At 41.2% G+C, this 6,000-nt stretch overlaps 1 protein-coding gene across 2 annotated transcripts in view; it reads right to left on the reverse strand.

Moving 5' to 3' along the window:
* Positions 1-5,000, reverse strand: part of LOC137650465 (protein arginine methyltransferase NDUFAF7, mitochondrial) — a 93,795-nt gene extending 88,795 nt beyond the window's left edge. Inside the window, exon 1 of one of the 2 annotated variants that reach the window (XM_068383693.1) lies at positions 4,893-5,000. The gene's annotated coding sequence lies outside the window, so the exon portion shown is untranslated. The other variant, XM_068383701.1, reaches the window with a different exon arrangement.
* Between the last annotated feature and the right edge of the window lie 1,000 nt (positions 5,001-6,000).

Consider the following 6,000-nt stretch of genomic DNA (forward strand, 5'->3'; position numbering starts at 1 on the left):
TAGGAAAGGACTGCTCCCTGGGTTTAGGAACCTGGGCAGGATCCCTAACCCTCTTGTCTGATGGAGGCTTCCCTACAGGCAAGATAGGCACAGGCCTACCCTTAGGGATAGGATCTGGGCTCGGTCGCACAGGTGACCGTTGTCTCTGCTGAGGCCCAAGGGGCTCGAAAGACTGATTGTGAGCGACAAGATGGTCGTGCGCTCTTGCGCCGAACTGTTGGTAGAGCGCACGAACTGTTGGTAGGCAGAAGGGACCTCGCGTGCGCCTCTCCCGATTGCGCGCACCTTTTTCACGCTCCTGGAGCGCATGAGGTTGTTCGCGCAGCTGGCGCGCATAAGGACGCTCGTGCGCATGGCGCACAGTGTGTTGTTCGCACGCATGACGAGCAACAGGATGTTCGCACGCATGACGAGCAACAGGATGTTCGCGCACATGGCGAGCAATAGGCTGTTCGTGAATATGGCGCGCCATAGGATGAACCTGCGTGCCATCTTCGCTATTTTGTTTGCGCGCCAAGGCAGTTGTGCACGCCAAGTCGGTCGTGCACGCCGATTTAGTCGTGCGTGCGAGAGCTCTCAGGTTGTCGAGAGAACTCACTGCTACGCTCACCCGAAGGTTCACGACAGCTTGTGTTGTGTGAGCGTGAACGATCAACACAACGAGAGTTTAAAAACTCTGTCATAATAAGAATGACTCTGGTCACGAGAACCCGAAAGTTCAGCGTGAACTGTGTTGCGCGAACTCGAAGGAGCAACGCAACTAGAAACCGGAGTTTCTCTGTCACGAAACACCGAAATGTTAGCACGACTAGAGTTACGAGAGCCCAAGGGTTCAGTGTAACTCAGGTTACGAGACCCTGAAGGGTCAGCGTAACGAGGAATCAAGGTTCCTCTGTCACGAGATCCCGAAGGATCAGCGTGACTGACGGTACGAGAACCCGGAGGTTCAACGTTGCCGTCGCTACGAGATTCCGAGGGTTCAGCGTAACAGAAACCCAAAGGTTTCAAGTCGCGAGAGCCCGAAGGTTCAGCGCGACGAAGACCTGAAGGACCCCTGCTGTCATGAGAACCCGCGGGATCAACATGACTAGAGTCCGAAGACTCATGATCACGCCAGCCCGAAGGGTGATCGTCACGAGACCCCGAAGGGTCAACGTGAGGAGAACCAGCACGTTCAAAAAGACGTCTCCTCACAGCCCGAGGAGGAGAACGCCCGGGGTGGAGAGGGGTTACCCAACCCTCCACTCTATGAACCTCCGGAGAGGAACGTACAACAGACTTCGCCCGAGGGGGAGACTGATTAAGATCGATAGATAAATCCTCCGCAGGGGAGGAAAGTTCGCCCGAAGGAAAACTACGCTTATAACAAGGTTCTCTTTCCGCCCCTGGAGGAGAACCTAAAGCGTAAGGAGATTGCCGATGCACAGAGGCAACCTTCTCTCGCGAACGAGAGATATGTTCCCCCGAAGGGGAAGCCCGCCTTGGAGAGAGCCCTGCCACCACCCCCTGGTGGGTTAGCTAACTCCTCGGCATCAGAACCAGACCCAAGGTCTGGCAAGGAACAGGCGCTCCCTCGGGGAAGAGAAGTAGCCGACTCACTAGGGAAGCCGTCATCCTCGTCTATCCCCCAGGGTTGACCTGGAGTCACAAGCCCTGCGCTACTGCTCGACCGTACCCCGGAGGGGCCTGGTCGAGGATTAGCTTCGAGCAGAGATTTGGGCGCAGAGGAAACAGAAGCCTGTGATTTCTACGATTTCGAGGAAGACCCCGAAAGCGTAGATTCGCGTTTAGACTTCTTCTTCTTCTTCTTACACGCAAACCTCTCCCACTGGGAGGCAGGCCACTCCCTACACTCGGAACAGGTGTTGTCCCGCGAACACCGAGTTCCCCGGCAAGCCGGGCATAAAGGATGTGGGTCTGTCTCCAAGGACGACATGAAGGTGCCGCAGCGGCGGCCCTCAATCCCAGGACATGTCCGCATAGCGGGACAATAACCATACACACAAAAGAAAAAGAAAAAGTAATAAAGTCAAGGCAGTTTCTCTACCGAGCCAAAAGTAAAAGTGGTTACTCAACCGATAGGTGTGAGTGAGCAGGATAGCTAGTCTACCCCAACCCCCTCCCGTTAACTAGCGGATGGGGCAATTATCCCTCACTAAAATTGTCTTGGCTGGTTTTCGACGTTGCCGAAAGTAATACCCTAATAAATAGCGAAGATTTGTATCTGTGTCGGAACAACTACTCTATGGATTTTGACAAAGTTATTATTATCATCAATACTAGCAGCTACTACTGGACTCAGAGTAAAGTATCCAGGGACCTGGGGTGATACTTCCAAAGGTAGTGGCAGTGAATTGGGGCTGCAAGGGGGCACGTCCACCCTGGTAGGTTAAGTACTGTAGGTAAGGATACGGTTCCAAGGTAAGGTTAGGTGGGAAGTCTTTATTTAGGGTGTTTTCTTGTGTGTTTCCCTTTTAAAATAGGGTGTTTTAGTCAAACTTTTGGAACTTTAAAACACCCAAAATTTAAAAATGTTTAAAATACCTAAAATTTCAAAAGTTTGGGTTTTACCCAATTTTTTAAATTAGAACAGTTCAAAGAGTTAATACATGATACATTAATTTCTAGTGAAATTGGAATTTGCTATAAGATATTGATGATTGCTGGGTAGTTTGGGATTTTTCTCTGTAAGGCTAATGGGGGTTGTGGCATAATAACTAACTGATTGATTAAAATGTGGACACGGCCTATTGTTTACTTTTTGTGAATCTGATGGTGGGTTACTGCACTTTGATTGTTTGCATTCGCTTTTTTCAAGTGTTCTGTTTTTTTTTATGATGTACAATAATCACTACCGGATTTTTTAACCAATTAAGATCTTCCACATATTTCTGCACAAGTTCCTAGATTTCATTTTACAAGAGTAATTTTCCCACCTCCACTTCAGTCCCAGCATGACTACAGTCAGATATCAATGTTTTCCATAGATGTATTCAATATATTTCAAAATTTAGTGTAAATTCATCAATTTCAATAATTGATTACAGTATATTGAAAAAATTGCTGACCATCCAGTATATACAGAAGGTATTTTTACTCATCTGAAAGTAAAACATATCGCTAAAATAATGACCCAAATGACTGCCATGCACAGCTCATCCATGTACCGCTTGCCAGAACAGAACAGCAGTGAGATTATGTTTATTTGCGAGTGAAGCAAGCCACGGCCGAGCAAAACCCCTCTCAGGGACAAGATATAAATCATAGGTAACTATGATACTTTAATAGTGTCCCATGGGGTTTGCATACACAATACATCCATGTATTACTTACCAGAACAGAGGAGCAACGACAGTCTGTTTATTTGCGAGTGCAGCGAGCCATACCAGAGTAAAAACCATTTCTGGGATTTGATATGAATCAGAGGTATTTATGATACTGTACTTTAATTTCATGTCATTTACATATCATATATTTTTCCAACTGGTTAGCTTGTGCCTTTCTGACCATGATTATTGTTGCAGATGACTAGTTTTTGTTTCCCCACCCAAAAGCGAGTAGGAAAAAATGTTTTATGCATTTGGCTAGAAACTAAGTACCATACATTCACCTATCACAGTACCACTAAATACCAGTTACACATCTTGTTTTCTTCCTTAGTAATATAGTGCTATAGTGAATATTTACACATTTTAATTACTCAAAGGGTTAACTACTGCACTGTAAGTGTTCGGTGACTACTTTCCTCTTGGTAAGGTTAGAAGAGACTCTAAAGCTATGGTAGGCAGCTCTTCTAGGTTCTAGGAGAAGGACAACAAAATCAAACCACTGTTCTCAGGTCTTGGGTAGTACCATAGCCTCTGTACCATGGTCTTCTATTGTCTTAGAATAGAGTTCTCTATCTTGAGGGTACACTCGGGCATGCTATTCTATCTTATTTCTCTTCCGCTTGTTTTCTTTTTTATAAGTTTTTATAGTTTATAAGTGCAAGATCTAATTTACTGTTATTACTGTTCTTGAACTATTTAATTTTGATTGTTTATTCTTTTCTTATAGTTTATCTATTTCCTTAAATGCTTTCCTCAATGGGCTATTTTTTCCTGTTGGAGCCCTTGAGCTTATAGCATCTTTCTTTTCCAACTAGGGTTACAGCCTAGCTTGTAATAATAATAATAATAATAATAGTAATAATAATAATAATAATAATAAGGTTCCCCCAACATAACCAAAGAGCAGTATCTTTACTTCCCAAGGGGCTGCGACCCCCTTTAGACTGCCGTATTCTTGGCTTACCCAAATACTATTCTAGTCTAAACAGTGTATTTGCTTCCCCACCAGGAGGTGAATTTAGTTCGTTGGGAGAGGTTAAGCTACTTATATGGTAGTGTAAGGAGGGGTCTCAAGAGGCGTAGCCTCCTGGTAGGCAAGTGTGTAAGGATACGGCTCCTAGGTTAGGTTAGTATGTAAGGATACGGCTCCTAGGTTAGGTTAGGTGGGGAACCTTAAGTCAGGTGTACTTGCATTTGTTTCCCTTATAAAAATGTGATTTTACATTCTGTCCACCGAACTACAAAGGCTTCCCAACCGGCTTCACTCCTCGCAAGGTAGCATTAAATCATTATTCACATATAATCGTAAAAATAGCTTCATAATATCGTATTTCAGCCCAAAATAAACAACAACTTCCTAAAAATGAAAATCGATTTGACGTAATAAGGAAGCTTACGTCTGTCGCAACGAACTGCATTAGCCCATACAATGATCCTACGGTGTATAATATAATAATTACGTCAGCAGATATATATATATGCAATTACCTTACAGTATAATAATTGTGTTAGGATATTTAAAATAACCTTACAGGTAACTAATCAATAGCGCTATTGTCATACCTTATTTATCCGTCACGAAGTGTTAGAAACAGCTGACTTCAGCTTACCGGGGATTAGTAGTAGTAGTAGTAGTAAAACTAGTCTTTGCAACTACTCCTCGGCTTGTCTTAACATCGCTTGTCACAAGAATTGTTTGAGTAGTTAAGAATTATACTGTACTTACTAAGGTATTAATTACGGTAGTTAATAATTATAATTACTAAGGCATTAATTAAGGCAGTTAAGAAATATAATTACTAAGATATTAATTATGGTAGTTAATAATTATAATTACTAAGGCATTAATTAAGGTAGTTAAGAATTATAATTACCAAGGCATTAATTACGGCTAAGAATGATGACGACAAAGGAATTAATAATCAGAAATCACGAATCTGTATATCTAAGATTATTTCAAAACATAGGTAATGCAAGAATTATTGAAAATTAAATTGTGTAAATCAGGAAAAAAGTTCTTAATCAAGGGTTGGTATCGTTGAAGACTTGGCCTAGTAAAGGAACTAATCAATACTTCATTTTACTTACCTTTAATGGGTGCTTTCCCGACCCTGTATTTATTATTATTATTATTATTATTATTATTATTATTATTATTATTATTATTATTATTATTTAATATCAATATTATTATTTATTATTGATATCATTATTATTATTATTATTATTATTATTATTATTATTATTATTACTATTATCATTATCATTATTATCATTAATCATTATTATTTATTAATATTATTACTTGTTATTAATATTAATATTATTATTATTATTATTATTATTACCTCTCAACTATTATTATTATTATTATTATTATTATTATTATTATTATTATTATTACCTCTTGAATCGAGTTGGTTTATTTATTTCGCCACAGACAGATCTGAGGTCACGGACGACCCAATCAAATTTCGGAGATGATACGGATCCGGATCCGGATTTTGGATCCAGATTTGCATTTTTCGCTATTTTAAAGACTACGTCAAAACAAATTGACGGATTTTGAGGAAATTTCCACAACATATAGAACTAACGGCATGGAAGACTCCATTAACCTGTGGCGGAGGTCAGAAATATTTGATTGATTTTTGTTGTTGTTGTTGTTGTT

This window comes from Palaemon carinicauda, chromosome 1, assembly GCF_036898095.1.
Source record: "Palaemon carinicauda isolate YSFRI2023 chromosome 1, ASM3689809v2, whole genome shotgun sequence".
NCBI classification, from domain to species: Eukaryota; Metazoa; Arthropoda; class Malacostraca; order Decapoda; family Palaemonidae; genus Palaemon; species Palaemon carinicauda.